We start from the raw sequence: 27230 nt of genomic DNA, 5'->3' as shown, positions 1-27230 counted from the left end.
TCTTTATGTGGTGTCCTTCAGCATGATCATGCTGTTAGAAGGTATTTCTCTAAAATAAACAGTTCCTAGGGAGTGTAATAAGTAAATATAATTTCTGGTAAAAGTCTAACATCTGGCCTTGAGCGGTAATCAAAAAGATGATGTAAGGGCCCAAATCACTCAGCATGATCAAAAGTTCTCAAAATCACCATGAGACCCGAGGTTGTTTCTTGTGGCCAGAGGGCTGGCCTCAGCTTTCTTTCCTGAGAGCTCTTCGCTTTGACAGGTTACATGTTTTGTTTTATACTCCATCTCTTTCAGCCTCCCAGAGGCTCTGTCAGTGAGAAATGGCATGTCAGCAGCTCCTAAACCATTATTAATGATGAATTTCCGCAGCATCTGAACTCACATGTAGATCTGGTCTTTCTGAGGTCTTCATTTGTGTCTGGAGAAACATGACAGGATTTCTAGGTATTGTGGAGAAACTGATGAGGCCCAGGGTAACACAGGCAGCAGAGCTGAATATCGAGGAGATGCAAGACATTCTCTTTTCATGAACCCTAATAATATTTTCTTCTTCTTTCAGCTTTTTCTTCTATACCAATGTCTACTTACTTAATTTTATCCTGTCTTTTAAGTACCTTTTTCTTTTTCCTGAACATCTTTCCCGATATCTCTCCATTCTTATCCCACCAATTCTATCCCAAGTACCTCTGTCTGATTTGTGACATTATCGGGGAACAGTGTCACCCAGACAATGGCATATGATGGGGGAAGTGGAAACAATTTCCTCCAGAAATACATTTTAGCAGATTGAAGATAAGGGTCTTTGACATCCTAAAGAATGTGCATAAATACCCTCAAGAAGTACACAGGGAAGAAACTAGAGAAAGAGCGAGAATGTTTTCAGCATGGTGAAATTTAGGGAGATACTTTATTAATTTACTTTGCTCTTAGTGCTGTGATAACTTCATTAATAAATTTCAAACAACTAACTATGCACTTTGTAAAAAAAGGAGGGAAAAACATGATTTGGCCTGGATACAGTGGGTCACTTCTGTAATCCTAGCTACTTGGGAGGCAGCAATTGAGAGGATCAAGGTTCTAGGCCAGCCCAGGTCAAAACATTCATACGACCCTATGAAGAGCCATGTGTGATGGCATACACCTATTCTAGCTTTACAAGAAGCATAAACAGGAAGATTATGGTACAGGCAGGCCCAGGCAAAAAGTGGGAAATAACTAATGTAAAAAAGGCTAAGGTATAGCTCAAGTGGTAGAGTGTTTGCCTAGCAAGAGAAAGGCCCTGCAGTCAAGCTTTGGTATTGCAGAAAGAAAGGAAAAGTGGAAGGAAGGAAGAAAAAAAAAAGAAGAAGGAAAGGAAAGGAAGCAGAAAAAAAGCTGGCTTAAACCATCTAGGAATTACTTTTTAAAAGTTGTTTTTCAAGTTTGTGCATCCTAGTGCGTGAAACAGAACCCTCTCAGAAGCATTCTTAGTGCGTGGCCACAGGGACGTATCTTATGTGCAGTTAACAATTTGGACCAAAGGATTCCTGTTACCTAGAGGCCCACCTCCTCTATACGTGAGCAGACACTGTTCTCCTACCCTTTTGGAGCCTTGCATTTTTTTCTCCCATTCTTTAATGACATTCCCTTGGCTTCTCTCCTCCACCCTACTTCACAGCTGGGAGGTGACATCTAACACTTTCCAGCAGCATATGCTGGCAGGAGCAGGTGCCAAAGCAGCAGAGCCTGTGAGCGAGAAATGGAGAGGATCCCACCCAGGCAAGGTTCTGCTGGCTCCCTGGCCCCAGCTGTCCTTGGCTCCTGGTCTCAGCAACAGGGCAACCCCAGCTGATCACACCGACGTTTGCACAGGCACACGTGGCATTCTCGGGCCGTGCAGAAGTTAAAATATCATCTCAGCTGGTTTGCCCCCAACCCCTACCTTTCCTGTTTCACAGGAATGCTATGGGATCATACCCTATGTGCCATTCCTCCTCTTGCCACCTTGCTAACTGCACAGAAGGCAGCAAAATGTAAGGAGTCTGTGATAGTCAAGAGCCAGGCTCTGCAGCTACATCCCAAGTCAAGTCCAATATGTGGTACTTCCTGGTGTCAGGATCTGGCAAGTTCCAGCATGATAAGTTGTCGTTTTCTTATCTATACTGCAGCTATTCTTGATCATTCATTGCAACAGTACATCTTCAAAGGACCTAACTCAGAAAATGTCAATCCATAGTGATTTTTGCAGGCTGCATGAACAAATATGAAAGCAGGATCTCAAGGGGTCCTCAAGTAGGCTCTCAAAGGGACCATATTCTTTAGGTTACAGGAAAGTTACTTCTGCAACCCACTGAGAGTTCAGTGTCCTTATCCCCACTTCAGATGAACTGTGGAGAGAAAGAAAGGGCTAGACCAAAGCATCTTCCAGTGGGATGCTTCCCTCATCCATTCACCTCAAGAAATATGTGCTGAATATTGACTTCATGTAAGAAACTTTTGTATATATCATCCAGGGTGTGGAACTGATATTGTATTTCCTGACCCCATAGAACCAAGAGTCTTGCAGATATACAAATACTAATCAAATAAACCCACTTATAGTAATTCAGTTTTGTGTAAGGTTAGTGTTGAAAAACAAACAGGGTAGGGGCTGGGAAGGTGGTTCAGTGGTAGAGTGCTTGCCTTGCATGCATGAGGCCCTGAGTTCGATTCCTCAGCACCACATAAGCAGAAAAAGCTGGAAGTGGTGCTATGGCTCAAGTGTTAGAGTGCTAGCCTTGAACTGAAGAGCTGAGGGGCAGCGCCCAGGCCCAAAGTTCAGGTCCCACGACCAGTTAAAAGAAAAAAAAAGGGTAAAATGACTGAGAAAGAGGCAGACAGTATATATTTGATGTGGTTGATAGAGAAAAAGCCTCTCTAGTAAGATGATATTTGAGTAGAATCTTCTCTGAAGAACTCCCAGAAAAATCATTCTTCAGTAAAGCAAAAAATCACACGGGGTCTGGGAACTGCTAATATACATGATTCTCAGGGAAATCATTTTCCATGCACCCTTCCTCTGTGTGACAGAATGATGTACAATGACAAACCTGAACTAGAACAAGCATAATTCACACACAAAGAGGGACGAACACTCGCTTTCCAAAACTGTATTCTTTGCAGTAACCAAACATTAAGAACAAATAAAATCTTAGGAGTTTAATAGGTCTGTTTCTTCATGTTTACAGTCACAGTGCTCTCATTATTGATTTCAAATTAACTTGCATTCTTTGGTTTTTGTTTTGGAGACAAGGTCTAGTTCTATACTCCAGACTGGCCTCAAGCTTATAGCCCTCCCTTCTCTATATCATGAATGTTGGGATAACAAGTGTGCATTACCACACCCAGCTTAAATCAACATTTCAATGCAGAAGTATGTGGTACCAATACGGACTGGTGCCGGAGCTCTCCTTAAAGCAAGAGAAGGAGCTAGAACAGTCTCCTTATTGGTCTTATGATGGTGTCAAGTGTTTGCTTACTGCCCTGAATGAGGTGTACTATTCCCTGCACCTGTTTGTTCTAGTTGTGCCATGGGCCAGGAGAGCCATGGGACTCCCTCTTCTCATTTTCACACCCTCCCTCAAGGACCCTTCAGACCTTGGAAGACAATAGCCCAGATGGTGAAAGTAAAGCAATCTAATACTGTTACTGACACCCATTGAAACTGAGGGTTCCTGTAGGTAGATGGGTATTCCCTTTGGAAAGGGAAAACACAGCTATTACCTGAGTGTTCTTTTGGAGCATGTGTGTTCATCAGCGGAGCTATAACTGGGAATAAACAAAGTATGAGACATGGTCTTGGATACTAGGTTGTTGCTATTTTTTTTTTAATCAAGATGGAGAAGTAAAATACAAAAACATACACAACTTCAAAAAGACTGAAAACATGGAGCAAAGAAATTCAAATGTACTTAGCAAAGGGATTCCTTTCATCAGGTTGAGATGAAAATGTCTGTTTGGGTTTTGTTCTGAATCTCGAATAGACGAAATGCTATGGGATAAAATGTGCAGAAAAGGCAGAGAGGTTGAGAAGTTAATTGATTCATCTAATCATAAGAAGTAAAGTGAACCTATAAGGTGGCCAGGTTAGGAAATTAGATATCATACATAGGTAAAGTATCAAACACTTTAGACAGGAAGTCATCAAATTATAGTAGTATTTTAGAAAGATGTGTCTGGTGACAATGCCCACGTGTAAGGGAAGGGGAGAGGGAAGGGTAATTTGGACTAGTCATAAAGGGATAAAGACCTGTATTTATGAAATTCACCTTGGAATTGGATGGAAACTAGGAGTCTAACACCACAAGATTGAAACTCAGAATTTATTTTTAACTGGAGGAAAAGGAAAAGAAAGTGTCTGTAAAAAAAAAAATAGCCACACAATTAACGTCTAGGGAAGTTTTCTTCAGTTTATAGATGTAGTTTTCCTTGTTAATTATTCTGAGTTAAAGATTCCTTCCTGCCTCCCTCCCTCCCTCCTGGCCAGAGTCAACCTAGAAGAAAAAATCAGAGGGATGAATCATGTCTTTGCACATTATAACTGAAATCTTGATTTCTCCACAAAGCAGCAAAAGTGGCTCAACCTCATAAACAAGCAATGAATGCTTTTTCTTACCTGGCTAGCCCAGTCTTAAGTCAGATGATACAAAATAAAAGGACTCATTCAGGCATTTAAGATCTAGCTTCTATTTCTAATTCTTTTACTTAAGATGCAAATAATTTCTATTATACATCTTCTTTAAAAGCTGCACTTTAATTCATCCTCTGAAAGAGCTGTATTTGAGGGCCACCCTACATGTGTGATTTCTATGTCATTTGATCCTCCTCTTCCCCTTTTAAATAATGCCTCTCACAGGAAAACCTGTATCTTCCCCAACAAAAAACAAAACCAAACAGAAGTCTTGTTCTTGTTTTTGAGTTCCCTTAAAGGAGAAATGTAAGCACTGAGAGCTTAAGGCAGACAGTCTATGTATTATTTTTATTCCAGGCAATTTGCTTTTCTAAGGCATAATTCAGATAACAAATTTGATGATGCTGTAGCAATTAAAATATTATGAATCAAGCATCAGAAGCTTGTGCTATCCATGCTTTTACAATGTATACCAACATTCATGGGAAGGTTTTTCTCCTAGGAGTTTAACAGAGACTCCACATCCTGTGAACGGATATGAGATTCTGGTTGCCTGGGGAGGGGAAAGCAGACAAGAGGCTGGATTTTTTTAAAGCCCTTATGCTTTAAGAAACAGGAGGAACATCCATTTTTAGAGCTCCCCCCCCCCCAAATAAAGTGATTTTTCCCCCCAGATTTCAGATTGCATCTCATTTTCTTTAACTGGAGATTTTTAATTTCCACTGTAACAGAAGAAGGAAACTCTTTCCATTTCTTAAGAAAAATAAAGCAAGGTGTAATGCTGAGGAAGGCACAGCACCCTTTTATACTTCATCCACAAGGTGACAGGAAAGGAGGAATTTCCCCCATCTGAGATCAGTGCCAGCCACTGCTTGATTCGGTCTCTATTGGGATGATTTTCACACTTCTAAAAAAAAAACCCCCACATCTTTCTAAACATCATGAATAATGGATTGAGAAATCTGAAATCCCCTTGCTTTCCCTCCACAATTTAAATCAAGCTCTTTCAAAGCCTACATACTACATATTGATTGAAGCTTGAAAAAGGTTATAAATAGTAAAGGTTAAAATCTTTCCACAAAGGTAAGTAAATGAGGAAAAAATACTTCTAGCCTATACAGACAAGAGTTGCCCCTACTTGGCCCCATCCTTCATCACAACCTGTAATACCTTGAAGGAACACCACAAACAAAAAATGCTCATACTACTACTGTGCTTGCCTCTGAGCTCAACTTTGCACCTATTTCTGGCTTCCTTCAAACCTGGGATACGATGTCAAACTTGGTGCAGAATATGTGTAGTTTTTATTCTAAATACAGTCTTCCTCTCGTGGTAACCACTGTTGAAGTACTGTTTGCTCTCTAGGGGATTGACTTATCTGTAAAAAAGCACTGGCTGAGCAGCAAGTTCCAAGCTGGAGAAATGTTCCTGTTGCTTCAAAACTTGTGCAGATTACATTGACACTCCCACCAATGAGCTATATCAGGAGTTAAATTCTGTGCTAGAAACAGGAGGTGGACACTGATGCAGAATGATAGAAAATTATGAAGAGAAGCCAGGGGCTAGTAGCTCACGCCTGTGATCTCAGCTACTCAGGAGGCTGAGGTCTGAGAATCGAGATTTGGAGGTAGCATAGACAGAAAAGTCTGCCAAGACTCATATTTTCAATTAGCCAGCAGAAAGTTGGAAGTGGAGGTGTGGCTCAAGTGGCAGAGCAACAGTTAGGAATGAAAAGGCTGAGTGACAGTACAAGGCCAAGAGTGCAAATACTGTCCCAGTAGTACTGGCACAAAACTGTGAAGAGGAAACTTGAGACTGGATGAGTAGAACGGGTTCTACATGGGCAAGGTAGCAAAGGTTTGAGGAGATGGGTAGGGTTGTGAGAGATGGGGGAGGATGATCAAAGGGGAGACACTGATCAAGACAAACTGGCCGGTTTAAAGATAATAATTAAAATATTGAATAAAAATAAAGTACTATCTGCATCGTGTTTTATAATTTCCAAAGTACTTGTTAAAAAAGTAAAACCTTTTTGCTATCTTCTCCGCTTCTTATGGAGTTCTAGGTAACATTCACCTAGCAAATATTTATTGAGCCGCTAGTATGTGCTCAGCGCTGATATGCAGGAGTGAGGGTGTAGTAATTAAGGCTTTTGCTCCCATGGGTTTCTGATTGAGGAGAGACAATTAAATCTAGATAAGGAAATCTAGCTAAGGAAAGGTAGCATGAAGGAAACCCTTCAGGGGAAAATGCTGAAGTATGATATAGACTGTGGCAAGGCTGCTCTTACGGATAGCATTTGAACTGAGGAATGGGTTTAGGGAGGACCATGCCATCTCAGAGATGGCTGGATGAACCAAAGGTAGTATAAATCCAACATCACTGCAGAAATATACGTGGTGTGGTTTGCAAACAAGGAGAAGGCCAGCATGGCTGAAACTGAGAGAGCAATTTATCAGAGATGTGCTAGAAAACTAAAGAGGTGTGAAGGGGCTGCCACATAAGGACAAGGACTCAAGATGCAGTAGGAGGAAGTGGAGCTCACGTTTGGCAAGTGATTGCTAAGCCTTGAGCCAAGCTGTAGGAATAGATGGCGCTGGGAACTCAAACCACGTTCTCCAACCACTGATATTGTTCATCTTGTAGTGCTCAATGCTGTCTCGTCCCTCCTTACCATCTGGACCCAGCTTTGACTCACCCAAGTGGGCGAAGGAAACACAGAAGGAAGAGTGACTATCAGAATTCAACACTGGGTCCTGTTTACCTGATGGCTATCACCTAAGTGAGATTTACATAAGAGGCACATTTTTTGTTTGACATTTATTGTATTGTACATCCATACTGTATTGTATTATGTAGCATTTTTTGTGCCAATTCTAGGGCTTGAACTTAGGGCCTGGACACTGTCCCTTAGCTTTTTTCACTCATGAATAGCACTGTACCACCTGAGCCACAGCTCTACTTCAAGATTTTTGGTGGTTAGTTGAAGGTAAGAGTCTCATGGGCTTTCCTGTCTGAGCTGGCTTTGAATCTTGATCCTAAGCTCTCACTCTCCAGAGTAGCTAGGTTTACCAGTGCATGGCATTTTAGCTGAATTCTAAAGGTTGGAATTTCCCTAACTGCTGAGGAAAATTGCTTTGACTTCCTATCTTGGTGGCCTCTGAACTGAAGAATCAGCTGACTGGCTCTACACTCTTGGGGTAAATGCAAGCATTGCAGATAGAATGCAATTATCTGAGGAAATGGAAAAGGTGACTGAAGAAGAAAAGGTAAACCATAGTTAATACCTGCAGGAAATGAATCCAAATGGTCCTGGTCGGTGTTGCAAGGACAATGAATTATCTCTCTCATTTCCCTCCACTTCTTTAAACAAGTTTGAATCCTCTCTTTCTCTCGCTGCTTCTCCATGAACTCAAATTGCTTTAGAAGCCTGTCATATTGAATTAGCAAAAGCGGATAGTAATTCAGAGGGGTGCCCAGGTGGCATTGTTGAAAATGGTCGGTTGGAAGGCTTCCTGCAGCATTATTCAGGGGCTCTCACTTACGTTTATCTCCATGTGCCAGTCAGAGCAAGGAAGGAGATTTCTGTGAGTTAGGGTTAAACATATTTAAAAAGTCCATCAAAGAAATGGAAGTATCTGGATTGGGAATGGTAAGTGCCCAGGGGAGAAAACATCTATAGCTATTAGTTATTAGCAACCAGAGGAAGCAGGCACATAGCCTTGGAGGAGTCCCCCCTGTTGGTCACTTGACATGGGGCACAGCTATGTTGTGGATTGTGGTAGTCCAGCAGAATAGCCTGACCCTTGACCTTGAAATTAGGGTGAACGCACAGCTTGGAAGAATTGAAAATCCAAATAAAGATATGGAAAATAAACCACTCTTCTTATTGGACTCAATGGCTGATCAATCTCTTAGAAAGCCTGCTCGAGGTCAAGCCTGCTCGAGGTCATACCCTGTCAGGTAACCTTCATAGTTTGTTTTTTCTTGGTAATGTTGGAAATATCTGCATTCATTCCACTTCTCTTGTGGCTACTTTCTAATATCTCACACTCCAGACTCTGATTTCTATAAGTAATAGATTCTGACCAGCTTTACCACTTACCCCAAGGAACAGTGGCTACAGAATAATAGGCACCCAAGAACTATGTAAGGAAGGACACAAATACACAGACATAGATACAGACACATAACCACACCTACACCCACACACAAAACATTCAGACACAGCAGAGCCCATTCTGTGTTTAGCAGTATCGTCTGACTGTAAGACCAAAGTTTATGCAAGCTGCAGTCTAGGCAATCACGACCACAATCTATGTTCAGCTGCATCAACCAGAACCCACTCTGATGTCCAATGGCTCCTTTGCAGGTGGAATCTTGTCTGCTGGATAGCGAGGAAGCAATTTGCAGGTCTCTGTACAATGTAGACATGCTCCTTAGCAAGCTCAAGGAAAATTTTAATCAGCTCCTCAACACAATTGCTTGGTCTACACGATAAATTTTAGACTTACCTCAAAAATTCCCTTAGCTAAAAAAAACTCTACTAATTTTTTTCTGCAATTTTATTTTTGAAATAGTTTAAGCCTACAGAAAGATTGCATTCATTGCAAAATTAATATTATGGATTGGTTGTCATCCTATTCTATCATGTCTATTTTTCCCTATGAGTATTCATGTACATATGCATCTGTGTACATGTATATATGTATGCAAGTCTGTGTGGATATATGCATATATGCATGGGTATATATGTATATGTATTTTATGTGCATACATATGGACACAATAGTGTAAGACTATGTGGGTATGCATATTTTGATTAGTTGAATATTCATTGTAGATATTGATGTACTTTATCCTTAACTACTTCAGCATGAGTCTCCTAAGACCAAGATAATAAGGATATTATCTTATTCTGCAATAATTACTCTCAGGAAATCTAAAGTTTGCAAAGATCCTATTTTTTTAGCAAGCAATCCATTTTTAAATTCCTTCTGTGTTCCAAACTGTGCTTTATAAATTCTTGTTTTTATCTTGACCCCACAAAGGACCACACATTATAGTTAGTTGGCATATATCTTCGGCCTCCTTTAATTTAGAATAGATCCTCAGCCTATTGTTTTCTTTTGCTTTATGATATTGACATTTTTGCAGAATCCAAGGCCAGTTGCTTTGCATAATTTCTTTTCAGGTTTAATTTGTCTGCTGTTTCCCCTAATTATATCCAGGTTAAATTCTGACATTCTAAATACCAACCACAATCAATACGAAGATGAGAACTAACGGGTTTTCAAGAGGACATTTTAGGATGAATTACCAAACCCATGAAGAATAAAAACCTTCTGATGGGCATCACATGTCCCTTGATAAGGTAGTCTCTTCTAAATTTGTTAACATGAAGTCTGATCATATCATTACTTTAGTGTGCACCACATATGACTTCATACTGTCGTCAAGATTTTGGTGACATCAAGTTCTATCTATGTGGATACTTACATATTCTCTTCAAGCACTTTACTTAAATTATTTCTTATCCTCAAAGATAAGATTCATTGAAAGAGTTTTCCTGTATTTTTTTTTAGTACCTGTCAAAGTATGAACAAATTAAAAAAACAATCGTACGTGTCCAAAGTGACCTAAATATTACCTGTCGTGCCTGGGGGAACACTGAGCAGAGAAGGGGTGTGTGTGTGTGTGTGTGTGTGTGTGTGTGTGTGTGTGTGTGTGTGTGTGTGTGTGTGTGTGTGTGTGTGTGTGTGTGTGTGTACACATGCGTATGTATGAGTTCACCCCTGTGTGAAATTAGTTGGTCAAAAATCTTTCCCAAGAAGTGAGAAAAAAGAAGGTGCCAAGGTTGCCAGACCAAAGTGGCGACAACATCCAAACAACTGACAGGACCAGCAACTCCCCAGACACATGGCTGCTCTCTTTAGTCCTCTGACGTCAGATTGATTGCTTTCTTGCTCATTTCCAAATCACTCAGCAAGCAAGATTGAAAAGAGGCCCAGGAAATGCTACTCAGGCAAACCATGAGAGTGTGTCAGGATTCTTGTAACAGGTCAAAAAGAGCAATCCTGACATTTCACAGCTTCTGCACTTTAGCCAAAGAGTCAGAACCAGAGACCCCTGCCGTACTGCTCAGGATCACACATCTAGTGATTGGGTGCCAGGAGCTCCATGTCTGACTCTAGATGTCCAGGCCTTCTCATTTCTCCATGATCTGCTGAATCCTAGACTCAAACTCACTCATAAATGAAACCACCTGTGTACACACTCGGTGTCCAGAGGTTTTATAGACATGCATACAAAGCCACATACACATGTAGATATATTGATATATAATTAAACCACATAATCATTCTGGCTTTATTAGTCCCTCCCAGGCTCCCTAACTACCACAAATGCACCAAGCCAAAAAGAGAAGGGCATTCGTTTTCAATTCTTGCATCTTTGTGGCTCAATGAACTGTTTTCAAAGCAGGCAAAACATTACCTGCTTTGGCATCTCCAATAAAATTCAATTCCTCTTTTCATATGACAATATAGTGGTTCCAGAAATCCAGAAATATAATTTATTACTACAGCTTTAAAATCAGAATGATTCCTTCTGATAATTCTGTTCATAAGGTATATAGACTAGAACTGTCAATTCTTCACTGGTGGTCACCCAGCCCTAAGATGTACCTTCTCGCTCTGGTGACAGAGACAGTTCCTGACTCTTATGTTCCTTCCTATCTCTGCCTACTTTCATCACTCCATGAAAAAAAGCCAACAATTTAAATTAGTTGCTATAGTTTGGGAAAATTTGCAAGTTCAAATGAGAATAAATGTTTCATTAGTGTTTTCTTTGAAAATAGGAATATATATACATATATATGTATATATATGTGTGTGTGTGTGTATATATATATATATATATATATACATATATATATATATATATGGCTATAAGTCCAGCCCAAGAATATTCAAACATGTTTATCTTATGGTGAAGCAAACTACTGAAGTGTGTCATTTAAGGTAAGTTTTCTTTATATAAATTGTTTTATTACTGATAACATATTAGTTGATGTCATAGATGCAAAGCACTGTAAGTTCTGTACAAATCAGTGCTTTGTGTAGTTTTGCACTTTGAAATCCCATATACTTTATCTTTTGCATTTAAAAATACTGTTCTGAGAAGATGTAACAGATTCCACCACACAAGAGGCTGTCAAAGATTCAATGGTAAAATTTCTGCTCTGGCTATTCTATGACAGACTCATGTTATTAGCCACACGCTACCATTGGAGACATTTGCTGTGTTCCCAGTCCACTCACATCCGTGTGCACACCTCCCACTCCCCTCGTAAGCCTCGAGAAAGAAGACATTACTGTTGCTATCTGCACAAAGAGAAGGTAAGCAGCTGAGCACCAAGGGTTTATGCCTATAAGCTTAGCCACTAAGGTAGCTGATATCAGAGGATTATAGTTTGTAGTCAGCCTGGTCAGGGATGCCATCTTTGAGATTCTATCTTCAATTAACCAGCAAATGCCAGGCTGGAAGTATGGCTCAGGTGGTAGAGCACCAGCTATGCAAGTCTAAGATCCTGAGTTCAACTCCAGGACCTCCAGATAGATAGATAGATAGATAGATAGATAGATAGATAGATAGATAGATAGATAGATAGATAGATAGATAGATAGATAGATAGATAGACAGATAGATAGATAGACAGATAGCTAGATAGTGTAGAAGACACAAGACCTTTTAAAATCAGTGATATATAGGTGGCCAGGAGCTAAAGACAAATTTGTGGTGGTGGAGCAAACAGTAATTTCCTAGTAGCCATAAATCAGTAGCAGTTTTTCAAGAAACTGTTGGTTTCTCCACTTTCAATGGGAAAAGACAATTTTTCTCACCTGTAATTGTTGAAACTCTTCCCTTAGTTCTTGAGTTCAGCACAAATATGTATTTGACAACAAAACAGCACTCTCCAATAATTAAAGAAATTAAAAACTGTGGGGGTTGATACAGTCAACTCAGGCTGGAGAAGAACGTGGCATGTATTTCAAGGCACATATTTTAAGGCCCATATTTCTCAGTTCTGTTGCCCAACAGTCAGAAACACCCCTGGGATACAGGCAGTGTTATTACTTTTAGAAATTTTGTTCTTTTTTTTTCCCCCTTACACATCCAAAATGAGATTCAGCCCACCATTTGATATTGTCAATACATATTCTTCATTACACAACTGGCATGCCAACTGTTACCTAAGCACTTCAGACTCTTCCAACCCACACCCACCCAACATGAACTCATCTGCACTCAGAATGAAAAAAGACAAAAATGAAACAAAATAAGTAGCATCCTAAGGAAACCATGACTTCATTCTCAGAAGCAAAAGCCATGTCTCAGACATTTCTTAGAATGAGAAAGCCTTCCAAAGTTACTATTTTACTTGAGAGGATGGACTGGGAGTTGGGAAAGATGAGAGGGGAGATGGTAGAAGGGCTGACATTGATCAAGATGTATTGTACTCATAAATTGATATGTTGAGTTGTAGCTCCTTTGCACAAAGGCTTAAATATAGTAACAATAGTAACAAAATAAATGAAAAAATGAAGTCACCGTTTTATCAGAAAAGAATCCTATTCTTCTATGGTAGCTTGCCCGTTGAGGATTTCAAAATACAGGGACCCCAAAAGTCCTGCCAATATCAAAGTTCTATGATTCTTTTTACAAAAGAAGGAAGATCTTTTCTTTTACTAAACTTGACTTAATTAGGTTTTGGCAGGTTGACATCACAACTCAGCATCTCTTTATTGAGAAGAGTTCTAGAAGACCTTGATGAAATTGCACATGCTTAGAAACAGACACTAGCTTGCATGCTGAGTAAATAGGAAAGCACGCTGACTGCATTTATTTTACTACCATTATGTCAACATGGGGTGAGTGAGCCAGTAAGTAAATGTTGTTAACATCTTAAAAAAATAAACATACATTCTCTCTCTCTCCATATATATATATATATATATATATATATATATATATATATATATCACTAAAATAATTTATTTTTCCTTCTTATAAAAGTATAATTTTATGATTATAAGAAGTCTTTAGCATTGGAATAAACTGTTTCCAAAAGATCAAAATTGGATTTAATCTATTATTATTTTCTTGCAATGATATGATTTTGAACTCAGTGAGTCATACTTGTTGAAGTAACAATCTTGTTTGTGTTTTTGGTTTGTTTTTCAGATAAGGTCTTGAGCTAACTTGGCCTGGGACTGTCTTAAATTGTAGCTGGGGTTATAGCCATGCATGACCATGGCCTGCCCTAAATTGGGTATTTTTCACTTCATTCATTCGAGTTTACTCATTCATTCAGCACATTTTTATCCAAAGGCCCAGGCAATGCTAGAGTGACTTCTTGGTCCTTGACATCAATTGTGCCATTTCATCTAAATGCTAAATCTATAGATGGAGATGTTTTAAACTCACATCTGAGGGCAGAGCATTGGCTTCTCTGGAGCTCAGGTCTTATAGTGGTCAGTAAGATAGGGCCCTGGACACCAGTAGTGGGAAAAAAATATTATTGCATCAGAGAGCTGAGATGTCAGATGGCTTGGATCTTGGAAAGGAGTAGAACTCTTAGGCTCAGGTCAGCATGAGAAGCAGTGTGGTTAGAACTGCATAGAGACCCAGTCCTGGGAAGACCTGATCTTTGAAATCAATTATGCCTTCCTCAAAGCCTATCTGCTTCTTGAAAACTCAATATGGCCATGTTCAACATAACAAAACGAATAAAGGTAATGTCAAGCAGACGGCACTGTGTTTTATGGCATTATCATAAGCCTGAAGGCCAACAAGGCTGCAGTTACAGTTAGTTCCACCAGGCCCAGTGAAGCAGGCTGGGTGCACCTCTCACTAGTGTCAGAGCTAATGTCCACGTGGCTCAGCCCCTCTACCAGAAACAATTGGATTGATTCTTCTAAGGTTGGCTCATAAAAGTTTGCATGATAATAACCTGCCTGGAATGGAAAGGGATGAAAAGAGGAGAAATACACAAATGTATTGACAATGCTGACGAACACCAGGAGCAGCTGAAAGAACCATCATCAGCTCACAGGGCAGAAGTGGCCCTACTGCCCTGCACCCTTCCGGAACCAATGAGGAACGCTGAGGTGGATTCCTCCTGGACATGCTGAATTCCAAAACGGAATGCCAAGCTCCTCCTGACGTTGAACAAAATGCAAAGGGAAAAACACACCTACCTTTCTTTTCCCCCCATCAATTGTTCAAATTAATGAGGCATGTGAGGACAGTCAGGTGTCTTCAGATGACTTAAAAGGAGACTCGGAGCTGTACTGTGTGTGGCTCTGCCGGAGCTTAGGGATAATTCCAACATTTGTCAGGTTCCTTGCTAGGACTCTTTCGTTCAGCCAGGAATGGAGGATAAGAAGTAACAATAGGCATTTGGTAGAACACTAAGGTTCAGAGAGCTTAAAGAACCCTCATTTGTGGTCACACAGTTAAGGAGGGAATCACATTCAAACTCAGGAATTTCAATTATTGCATATGTTTTTGTTTTTTTTTGTATTGTCCTGGGGCTTGAACTCAGAGCCTGGGCACTGTCCGTGAGCTTGCTCAAGGCTCGTGCTCAATCATTGAGCCACAGCTCCACTTCCAGCTTTTCCTGAGTAGTTTATGTCTCATGAATCTTTCCTGCCCAAGCTGATTGGGAATTGAAATCTTCAGATCTCAGCTTCCTGAGTAGCTAAGATTATAAATATGAGCCCCTGGCTCCTGGCTGTATGTTAGCGTTTTTAAACAAGCTTAAAATGTAGAGCTCCACTCTTCTGTGGGAGGCTGACTATAGACTATACATGGGTTCTGTTCTGTAGTTATTGTTTCATTTTAGTCTTAATTAAATGAAACAGACCATTAAACATCAGGAGTTTTCATATAAAATCTGGATTTATGGCCTCTCCTCCCACCTCCAGGAAGAGCCTAAGCTCACTCAGACTTGTGCTGGGACAGACAACAGAAAGAATTAAAAGAGGATTGCAGCTCACTTCCTGGACTCTAGGTATTTCCTGAAGTCCATCCAATGTCCCTTCTCCTTCTAGGACCTCAGGTTCAGGCTCATAAACCCTAACAACCACCTCTTTGGTTCCTCTTTTATCTGTGCTCATATCTTGTCCCTCCTCTGGGGATGTCCCTGTCTGTTTTGTCAATTTGCTCACGCTGTGTGACTAGCCTTCAGGATTCATTAAAATGTTCCTGTCTCCCTGAAATCAATTTGGATAACACTGTAATAACTAACTGGGCTTTGTCAGAGCTCTGAATATTTTCTTTGTTTTACTAACTTCTTTCATGTAGACATACTTAGTACTGAACCCTGAGTAAAACAGTAGATAATAGTTAATAAGAACGTACTGAACCCTGAGTAAAACAGTAGATAATAGTTAATAAGAACAACAATGTTCTGCTCAATAATAATAACAATGATTTAGGTAATATCTATCGCTATCTGGCACTATTAAAAGTACTTGTTCAAATCATTTACATCTTTCACATTCTTATCATTGTACCACATTTACATAGAGAAAGTGTTAGCAAAATTAAAAATGTTCCCATAGTCCTTACTTAGCTACTAAATGGCAGAAGAGAAAGGAATTACAGTTTAGTCTGGCTATCTCTGAGTGGTAGTTGGTAGGCAGATGAGCAGCTAGAAAGAAAAGAGAAAGATGAGGGAAAGAGAAATGAGCAGTCAGGAACAGGATGACAAATGGAGGATATGGGAAAGAGTTCTTTAAGTTATAAGAACAGAAAGTTCCTTGATGGGGTGGGGAACTGGACTTGTAAATTTTGCAACCAGATTTTCTGGGGGAGGGGAAGCTGTGCTTTTCACTGCTAGTGTAAGTACTCTTAGTTGGTTGTTTTCAAGTCACCAGCATAGAGTTGGAGAGAGAAAATGTGGACAACTGCAAATGAGCTAGTATCAACTCAGCAGCAGGACTTATGGGATGCTGAGGAAAATGGCACATAAAGAGACAGAGAACAGATAGACAATAAAATACTTCTGAAACCATACCTACAAAAATAGAGAGGAATCTTGGCATATGCCTTTTGAGAATTGGACAAGTAAATTGCATTTCAAAATTTCCTCCATCTTTCTTCCATTTTGCATAAAAGAAAGCAGGAGTACATCATATCACCCCTTTCCTACGTTGTCCCCTCCTGAGTAACTTTTCCCTCTAAAGCCTTCTACCTTAGTCTTTTGTTGCAGGTAACACTGATGCTCAGGATCCTAGAGTGTTGATCCACAAAGACATGAAAGTCTTAAACAAGAACCCATTATATGAAGTATAAGTAGTAGTGCTGGAGAGCTGGGTGCTGGTAGCTCACACCTGTAATCCTAGCTGATACTCAGTAGACTGAAATCTGAGGATTGTGGTTCAAAGCCAGCCCAAGAAGGAAAGTCCATGAAACTCTTAACTCCAAATAACCATTAGAGCAGGCTTAAAGTAGTAGAGTGCTAGCCTAGAGGGGGGGGAAAAAAGCTCAGACATAGTGGCTGGGCCCTAAGTTCAAGCCCCATGACTGAAAAACAACAGAAACAAACAGCAGTCTTGGACATATCCTTGATACTCTAGATCATCCATTGGAAGGGTCTTTTAAAAACATTTAGCCCCCAGTTACCCTGACTCTCAGCAAGTAGAGCTCCATGTAATTGACAGCACCTGCTGTAGGCAGGTAAGAACCTTTGGTAAGAACCAAGGAACCAGGTGACATTGTGCCAGGCCACATGTCCCAGTCAATAGTTCATATGCAGAAGACATATTCTGAGATGTTGGCTCTTTCTGCTAAGTCAAAGGGTTTCTGAAGAGAGACTTTTCTCCTACTCAGCAGATTTTATTTCACCAGTTACAACAGGAAAAACATCAACAACAACAACAAAAACAAGAACTGGACAAATCTGTTTAGAAAACACCCTATAACCACAATCCCCTGTTCACCACTCTCTTTAAGAATGCTTCCGATCCTGGGCTTTTCCCATGACTATCCATCCACCTGCTTGCACCAAGGCCATTTCCTGGTTGCTAAGAAGTGGGCAGGGAAAGGAAGTGAACCTTTCAAAACTATTGTGGCAGCTCTGCTGAAAAGAAAAAAAAAATGCTGGAAAGGAAGCTGAAACTTTTGGCAGAAATGCAATGTAGCCTGATAATTCTCCCTCACTTCAGGTGATATTGGCCAAGGCTACAGGGCACCTCGCCAAGGGGATCATTGGGAACTCAAATGTAAGCCAGTGCTTATCCGGCCAGGATTCAGGATTTCCTGCTACACCTAGGAAGTCGATTATTTTATTCTTACAAAGGCACTCCATAGCCAGGCAGTGGCGCTGATATGGGCCCTTCTTTCACTAAAGGTTATCTCCACTTCCCAACCAGTGATCTCCAAGAATAGGGCAGATAAAGTCAATTCCTTGGTGCAGAGGAGTAAAAATTGCTCTAGGAAGAAAAGATCCCTGGGAAGTGAACAAGCAAATAAGACCCTATAGGGCCATATATGAAAATTTGCTTAATCCCAATTTGCTTATCCCAACTTGCATCTACTGTCTTGCAAAAATAACTAAGAGCCCTTTCATTTTCCAGAGTGTCCTTGTGGTAAATGACAAATGACAGGGTCCCCCTGGTCTAGAGTTCTTGCGATCATGCATTTCTAAGGCCTCTACTAGTGGACCCTAAGACATCTGCCTATGAACTTGAATGGAAAAAAAGACAAAACTTCCCTCATTAAAATGACATAGCAAAGTAGTATTTATTCTTTCATGAATGCCAGTCATAAACCTCAACTGTAATATTGGAATCAGCAGCTCTTGCCACCAGTGTAATTAGGTATTTTTCAAATCATATTATTGTTGCTATAGTTATGCATTTAGGCTCATCTCTACTCCAAAATGACATAGCCATTAATGAGTCCCAGTGGTACAACTTATGCATGCATTGCATAAGAGGCACATACATCACACATTATAACTAAATAAATGTTTTACTAAGATCTGCTTGTAATCTTGTGTATTATGTTTCATGCATTCAAGAACATAATGCTACTTAAAAAAGTAATGCTGAAGTTTCCTAGGCTTCATCAGATTGCCAAAGCGCACTATGAGGTACATGAGGGTGAGAGCTCTGAATTTGGTGATTGGGAAGCTACACATTAATGAGGTATTCTGGGATGTGAAAAAGGGGCCAGGGCCTCCAGCTGAGGACCTAGCCTGATCTAAGCTAATGCAGACAGTTAGGAATTATGTAGTGCATCTTTCTTTTACTTGTACACCTTTTTTTTCTTTAGGACTTATTATCTCCACTTTCTTTGTCTCCTCTGTTTTCCCCTTTTGTCTATGGGCTTAGGATGCTAATGTGCAAAATCTTTCTGTGCCAACTGCTAGGCTCTCTTCCTTAGAATGAATAGTTTTCTTTCTTGGTCTCTCTTATTCCTCTTCTGTCTCAGTACTTCTCCTCTGCTGCTTTTCTTTGCCTCTTTTGACTAAGCTGGTCTTATATCACCTTCCTTCATAGGTTTTATAGCAGAGGCTTCTGGTATGGTTGATTTATACTACCTATACTTCCCACTTAGGAATGATGCTCATTACAATTGTAGCATGTATATCTGAAATACAATAAAAAAACCCAGCTGGATACTCTAATAATGACCACACAATATTTCATAACATAACCTCAGCATCAATGTGTTTTTAAAAAGGGGTGAAAAGTACCCTTCTTGATAATCCCTGTGGACCTCGTGTCTAGGCTAGACCAGTAGCCTGGACCAGGACTCTATTCAGTGGCCAAGTTCCATTGTAGCATACAAAAAGTATACTGCTTAGTCACTGCCAACAGGGAAGCCCTCAGAAGCAGGCCCGGGCACTGTTTCTTCAAATCAGAGCTGAGCTAGAAGACTGGGGGCAGATCCAGTAAAAGACCTCGTGATCTTGGTGTTTTGGCTTTGGGTAGGGTACAGGTGCAATCTGCACTTAGCCCTACCCTGTCCTGAAAAAGTAATCATTCTTGGGAAGGTATTAAGTAATTACTCTGTCAATGAGCTAGAGAAGAAAGCAGGAAGGAAGGGAGGGAGGGAGAGAGGGAGGAAGAGAAGGAGAAAGGAGGAGAAGGAATGAGGGGGGAAAGAAAAGAGGGGGAAAATAATCTAATCTATCCTATATTTGAAAAAAATACTACTTTGTCAAACATTGCTCCTGGAGAGAGTGGCTTACTGTAGATTTTTTTATATTTGTTTCCATTTTTTTCTAATAAAAGGTACAAAAGCACTTGAAAAAAAATATACCTGGAAGTGTACTGACATTTGCACTGTACAAGCACTAACATTAAATGCAGCTTGGAGAGCTTAGGATAAAATGAAATCATAAATTTTGTAACCTTTCCTAATCTGTTCATTTATCCGCTTAAAGAACAAAATCCATTTTTATGGGGGGTAGTTCTTTTTGTTCCATATTTGTTCCTTTATTTTAAAGAATTATATGGTCCTTACGATTACCTTGCCACTTTGAAGGAAAACTGTCAGTTCATGAAAAGCTTCTAGATTTCATTCTCTTCCAGTGGTTGACTGAGATATACTAATTCTTAAGTTTTTACACAGTGTATGAAAACATATTAAAACACTTCAGATATGAATTTCCATCCTGATCTCAAGCCATTTGTTGAACAAAGCTTCAAGTTACAATCTATGGATAAAGCTTTCGTTAACATTTTCTTCAAATTCTTCTCACAGAATCTTATTACTTGCCTCCCCTTGTTATTAAAAATAGTCTAAGTCAGATGATGTACAGGTTGATTTTACTTTATATGTCAAACATCCAACCTCCAAATGAGCATTATAACTCATACTATGTATTACATACATACCTATTCAATGTGTTCTGAATATAAAGTTTTAATTTTCCACATCCTTCATATTAGATGGAATTGTGTTGCTTGATACTACTTGCTATCCGAAACATCAACAAACTCCTATTTGTATGACTGGAAAGAAACAGATGCCAGAATCCTGTGCCAACAGAGGTGTCATCTGGGCCTTTGATCCCATACCACACTGGAGTCACAGGAAACTAACAGAGGGATGTGGCCCACATGAATCACATGATGAGAGGCCAACTCCACCACCTCCCCCCCCCCAAAATATCTCACCATGGGAAACACGGATCTATGCCAGGATCACATGAATTCATTCTCTTCCCCACTGAAACTATCTTCGGACATGTTGTCCTACTGGGGTAAGAAAACACTTAACTGCTGTAGTCTAATGGAAGCAGTATCCCTGCCCCCAAAAGGCTTCCCTTGAGGTAATGACATGATGGCTCTCCCTGAAGAGTGTGGCAGGTGTGCAACATTCTCCTACTTACATAAAAACAAGACTCTTCTAAGGAATTCACTAGAAAGTGAATGACCGCCCCCCCCCCCACACACACACAAGCAGCTAGGAGTTCTGTGATTCACATTCACCACATTGTGACCCATATCAGATGATAGGCTAAGGAAGAGGTAAGAAGGAAAGAAGAGGGGAGCTAGTGCATCGTGCATGAGCATTTGCTACAGGCATTTCTGTCCCACCAGGACTTGTCATCAGCCAAGTCTCCTCTCCTCTTCAGGTCACTGTCCCCTTACCTTTGCTTGCTCCACTTCAGAGACTCCCCAGAACCTCTGTCTTGGTGCATCACAGCCTTAGTGCTGGAAATTTTGATCCAGGTGACATAAAAGCTACCAGGTTTCCACTGTTTACATGGAACTTTTGCCATCTTGATGAGACTAAGAAACAGCCTCTCTGAGCTCCCTGGCTGTTTCCTCCAAGACTTTTTCTTGGTTTTCCTCGCAGAGGAGGAGATTCTGGTACTATGGCTTTTGAAAGAAGACATGGGGTTTCCCCAGAAACCAGAATACCAGCCCACATGTGTGCATACAGGTAGATGGAATCCCCAAATGGCAGGAGAAAGTCCTCATTGTAGAAGGGGCTCAGTGGGTTGAGGAAGTGGAAAAGATGCATTGTTCCTATTTCTAAGTCCCAGGTGTAACCGCTGGAGTCCATTGTTTTATTCCACAAAAACTCAAGTCAAGGGCACGACTTCCAGGCGAAACCATACCAGCTCATTTCATTGTATGAAAAGCAATTTCTCTCTGATATCCTATATTGTCTCATATTTGCACAAATACTTGGGAATAAGGGCAGGACAGAACTACTCAACCTGATAGAAGGACTATGCAGAAATGGTTGAGATCCATTTCATCTTAATTAGAATTGTTAAAAGATTGCATGGTTAGTTAACTTTTGCTGATTTGAAGGCTTGCAAATATTCTATTGCAATCTTTCTCAAAAGAGGCACATGGAAGGGGGCTGTGTGTCCCTTGTACTGACTTTTCCACATTATGTTCATGGAGAAGCATTTATGAAAAATTAAACAAAGAAAGCCATTTGTGGAAAAAATATTTTTCTCTAATTAATTTTGAGATGCCGATAAACAGCAGAAAAATGACCATAATCTATTTATGTATAAATATAGTTCATTTGATGAGGGCCAAAGACAGATATTCTGACAGAATGGCCTGAAGTACAGCCTATCTTTGGATCTGGGTTGGAAAAGATGTATCTGGGATCCCTCTTAACTTTAACATTCTGTGATTTAATTTGCAGAAGTGAAATCACAAAATGAATACCGAGAATACCTCTAATTTTTTTTAAACCAGAAAGTAAAGCTTTATTCCCATTTAGACCTCTCATTTTGTCTTGTACTTCAAAAGAGGACATTTACTAACAGCTTTCCAAGACCAGCGCTGTAACCAGTTCCTTCCATGGCTTGTCGTAGTTGCGCCCATCTTACCAAGGTGCACTGTTGGGGTGCACTGAGGCAGGTGACACACATCCCAAGAATGGCTGGCACCCACCATTTGCCCCTAAGGTTTAAAATGAAGGCTAAGTGGTCTTCATGTGTCCTTGGAGACAATTAAATAGGCCTGAGAGTGTGCTCTACCCACCCGAGGAGCCAGCCTCTCTGTGGACTGGCTAGTTGAAAAAGAAGCAAATACTTTCTCTGTAGTTTGGGCTTCTCATCTATAAAATTGTAAAAAAAAAAAATAACTTTATCATCCTTCATGATGAACGAAAGTACATAAACTATGGAGGAAAGTGCTTACCACACAATAAGAATTTAAGAAACATTAAGTAGTATTCACTATTATCATTACGAATCTCCCCAGAAGAGAGGAACAACTTGGGCGGAAAAAAAATCCACCTGCCATATTTCTGGAGTCTTCTCTCCGGTTTCCCAGTGATCTTTTCTAACCAGTTTCTGAGACAGGGGAAGAGCCTGGAGCACAAATCCAGGTGACAAATATTCAGAAAGAAAGCAGCCTTCGGGTGTCAGAAACTAAGTATTATGGCATGAAGAGTTTTCAGTGGGGGGATCCTACCTCAGGTTTCCAGGCAATTCGGAAGCTGTGTTCTGTTCTGTCACCAGCTAGGCCCAGCCTCTGAGGTGTGGCCTCAACTCTCAGTTGTTGCTCCAGGACCCTGAGTTGAGTGGATTCCTGCTCCTTCTGCTCCTTGGGGCCCTGGTGAGTGAGGCAGAAAGCTAGCTGCTTCAAGGGTGCCCCAGAATGGCAGTGACCCTCATGCAGGTTCCTCCCAGGTGCCCTGGACAAGCCACGTGTCCTCTGGACGGATCTGACCAGAGGGTCCAAATAAGCCACTGTCCGAGTTCTGCTTGCTCCCAGCTAGCACAGGAGAGCAGGAAGGATCCATAGGGTGAGATACAGAAGATTGTGCCCATGTCAGGCCCGGCTAGGGAGCACCTGAGAGCTGTATGGGGGCTCCAGATCAGTACAACCTCCAGTACAACCCCCAATACAACCGCCTATGGGGGCGGTAGGAACCACCAAAAAGACTCAGCCAGAAGTGTCACTTGGAGAGGGGAGGGGCATGCGCCTCATGTGGGAGAGCAAGGTTAAGTGAGGTGCTCCCCGCCTGGCTGTCCAACCATGTGTGTTCCTCATCTGGAAAAGGTAGGTCGGTGGGTGGGGGATTGAGTGCTAAGCAAGAGAGGCGGCTGTCTCTTCTTTGCGACAGCAGACTAGACCCCCCCCCCCCCGCCCTCCCGCAAACTGTCTTGCACTCTGAATTGCTAGGGTGCAAAGGAGGAGCTTCGCCTTCTTGCATTCACCAAGCATCCAGAAAGGAATAAGCAAAGGGGTCTACCTGAGGGCTGCGTGGTGGGTAGACGCACCTTTGCCCAGGGCCCCGGATCGGGAAGGTGGGTCTCGCTTCCTCAGCTGCCCACACCCCCTTGCTCTGCGTTTTCCTCTCACGCCCTGCCCTCCAGCTCCAGCTCCAGCTCGCCTTCTCTGACGATCCTACCAGTGGAAGCACTCGGCTTGGCTCCCCCACTCCGTTGCTCCGCCCAGGTGCGATTTGTGGGGCAGCGGTGCGGGGGGGAAGGGGGGAGGGAGGAGGAGAAGGTGGCTTCCACGGCAGCCTCCGCCTTGGCAGGCTCCTCCCACCGCTGGGACCCTTGCCTATTTGCTGGGCTTTGGGGACTCCCCTTCCGACCTCCAGCCCCCACCCTGCACCCACGTATTCCCCTAATAGCCAGGAATTCCGTTCCCACCCTGAGGCTTGTGGAGTCTTGTTTGATGCCCAAGTACTGGCAAGGAAGGTGGGCATGGATCTAACCCACCGCGCTGCAGAGATGAATGGGTGTAAAAGCCAGAGGCTGCCAGAGAAGAGAGGGGAACTACGCTTTTCTAAGACCCAGAAAAGCATCCTTATCCCTGATCTGACCATTCAGTCACCGCCCAAGATGCCAGCGCATTCAGATGATAGCTGAGGAGGTTTGCTTCCACTCTCCCAAGAGCGAGATCGCTGCACCAGGCACCCCAGCAGCCCGCCTTCCCAAATCCGCCCCCCAGAATCCCGAAATTCCAGGGCTGCATTCCACCCCAGTGCTTCCCCAGGTTACCCAGCCCCTCCCCCATCTGCATTTACACACCCAGGCCAGAGCCCTCAGGACTTAAATCTCTTTTCCTCCTGCTCAGGCCATTCCCCTCGCCTTCATTAGGAGAGCCTTTACCCTTCCCCTCAGATCTCCCCCTCTCCCCAGCTTCCTCCCACATCCCCACCAGCAATCTTTTCCTTCCCCGCTCGCTCACTTACTTCACGCACCCACCCCGCGCGCCCCATAGCTGCACATGCCGTTCCCGAGGCGCACAACCCAAAGCCACTCCAAGGGTTTCATTCTGGAGTTGGGTGGGTGGCATGCTCCAGGGTACTAATCCACCCCCAACCACCACTCGGGATAGAGCTCCAGGAGTGGCCTGCAGCCTTGCCCCTCTCCACGTCCCCCCACTCCGATGTCACCATCACGGTTCCTACCCAGCTCTTACGGGGCAGGCTGAGGGCACTGCCGGGTCCCGAGAGCCCACGCCTCGGGAGCGCCGGCGAGCTGCGGCGAGTGCCCAATCTCGGAGAAGAACACACAGATCCAAACGGGCACACGCGTCTCACAAGGGGAGTTGGGGGAAGGGCGCACGCGAGAACTAAACGTGCAAGTGCACCGCACACGGGGGTGAGCATCGCGCGGGGAAAGGAGGGGGGGGTCACAAAAGTTTGCAGACTACTGCACGGCAACCAGCTGCACCAAAGTGGAGAAAGCTAACAACGCCCCCTCACCAGCTGATGCCTCTCCAAGGGTCTGTACCAAAGGGACCAGAGGTTTGCACAGCCACGGCTCACAACTGAGGGCGATAGTTCTCCTCCACTTGTTCCCAGAGGGCCAGACAGCCGCAGCACCACCGGGAAGAGATGATCCCGCGCTCTGCGAAAAGCAACAGGCGGCTGCACCTTACCTTGCGCCAGTCCCGGCTTGAGATGGCTGCTCCATCCTCCTGGCGCAGGGAGGAGGTGTGGGGTGCGTCTGCCTAGGGGTGTGCGCGCAGTCAGGGCTGCATCGGCCGCCACCTCCAGCCGGCTGCCAGCTGGGCTGCCCACCCCTTCCTCCCCTTCTCTTTCCCCAGCCGGCTGGTGGGGCTCAGATCCTCGGACACGGTTGGCTTGTGGCGGCTGCGTGGATACGCGCTGGCTGGGGCGCGCGGGACGCAGGCAGTGCGTGGCGCGACTGGCGTCTCCGGGCGCCGCCACGGAGCGAGGGTGCGGCCCCCGAGTGGCCGTGTGGGGCACGACTTGGTTCGAGCTGCTGCGGCGGTTGCAGCAGACCCGGGCGCGCCGGAGCCTCGCAGGAAGAGGAGACAAAGACACAAGAGAGGCAAAAGGCGACTGGTCCTAAAATGCAGTGGATTCAGTCACTAGAGAGGAGTCGCCTCCAAAGCTTGGCGTAGAGACGAGGGAGGAGGGGCGAGGCTGCTGTGGACTGGAAAAGCAGCCTGGAAAGAGCGTGACCGACCGAGCTTCCCTATTGCTTAGTCTGCGCCTTTCCCTTGCCTTCGCGTGGGGAGGGGTGGTGGTGGAGGGGGGGGGGATGGGTGGGTCTGGAATGGAGGCAAAGTGCAAGGAGTGTTTGCTTTGAGAGGTGTTTGCTTTCACCTTCTCCCCCCGCCCCCCGCCGCCCCCAGGTTCCCCCTGCACAGTTCCACAGTTCCTGCAGGTTGTTAATGGCCCCATTCTTTCCCCTGTTTTTGTAACTACTGAGACCAGAGCTCTATTACTCTCCATTGTCTTCGGTGGGGGGAAAGTAGATGCTTAAAATCCATGGCACAGATGATTACCTAATGGGTGCCAAGCACTGTGTGAGGCTGTAGGTGGAGAGGAGGGGTTGAATAAGATAGGATTTCCTCCCCCAAGCCAGTGAGCTCTCAGGATGAGTCAGGGAGGTCCAAATTTTAAGAGTTGTGGTTCCTAATCCTGATCCCCCAGTTTCCCAGAGGAAAAGATGCTAGGGTTCAATTTTTCACTTCTTCTTCCAGGCAGAATGGGAGTGTTTCTTAAGAAAGTGTGTGTGTGTGTGTGTGTGTGTGTGTGTGTGTGTGTGTGTGTGTGTGTGTATAAATAAAGGAAATGACTGTTTTTCGCGATGTTCTTACGATTTTAATTATTTACTTTTCGGTGTCAATTTAGGACAGAGGAATCTGTGTCGTCAGGCCTCAATAAATATCACCTTCTTTTCCTAACTCTATTCCACTCCCTCCTGATCCCCAAGCAGAATTAATTTTTCTCTCTGACTCTTTGCTTTTCTCTATCACTTCATTCATTTATGAATACCCCATTTTTATTTGTTCCCAATTCAACATCCAACAGTGGTTTATACCTAATGGGTATTGAAGGAATGTTTATCCAGTTGAAGGTCATTTTCTCTCTCAAGACTAGCTAGATCTTAGAACTGTCTTTAGAACTGAAGTGACTCAGGTGATGACACCTTTAAGAATTTCTGAAGGTGGGGACTCAGGGCTATATCCACAGCCAGCCCCTAGGCTGGAAATAGGAAGGTCTTTCATTCATTTTTGTTCCTAGGTAATCTTCCTTCTCCCATTGATTACCACAATTTAAATTTCTAAAATCTCAAAGG

The 27230-nt window shown here is 42.8% G+C and overlaps 1 protein-coding gene across 3 annotated transcripts in view; it reads right to left on the bottom strand.

The window, feature by feature from the left end:
- Lrrc3b (leucine rich repeat containing 3B) overlaps window positions 1-25961 on the bottom strand; it is an 87107-nt gene extending 61146 nt beyond the window's left edge. The window contains exons 1-2 of one of the 3 annotated variants that reach the window (XM_042680060.1): window positions 25558-25961; window positions 23128-23268 (exon numbers count right to left, since the gene is read on the bottom strand). The gene's annotated coding sequence lies outside the window, so the exon portion shown is untranslated. Of the gene's footprint in view, window positions 1-23127; window positions 23269-23939; window positions 24030-25557 lie in introns of those variants that run through there. The other 2 variants (XM_042680061.1, XM_042680062.1) reach the window with 2 other exon arrangements.
- Window positions 25962-27230: the final 1269 nt, after the last annotated feature.

This window comes from Dipodomys spectabilis, unplaced genomic scaffold, assembly GCF_019054845.1.
Source record: "Dipodomys spectabilis isolate Male_0828 unplaced genomic scaffold, ASM1905484v1 ptg000054l, whole genome shotgun sequence".
Taxonomy (NCBI): domain Eukaryota; kingdom Metazoa; phylum Chordata; class Mammalia; order Rodentia; family Heteromyidae; genus Dipodomys; species Dipodomys spectabilis.
The sequence above is the reverse complement of the archived record's forward strand: the minus strand, read 5'-3'. Positions and strand labels throughout refer to the sequence as shown.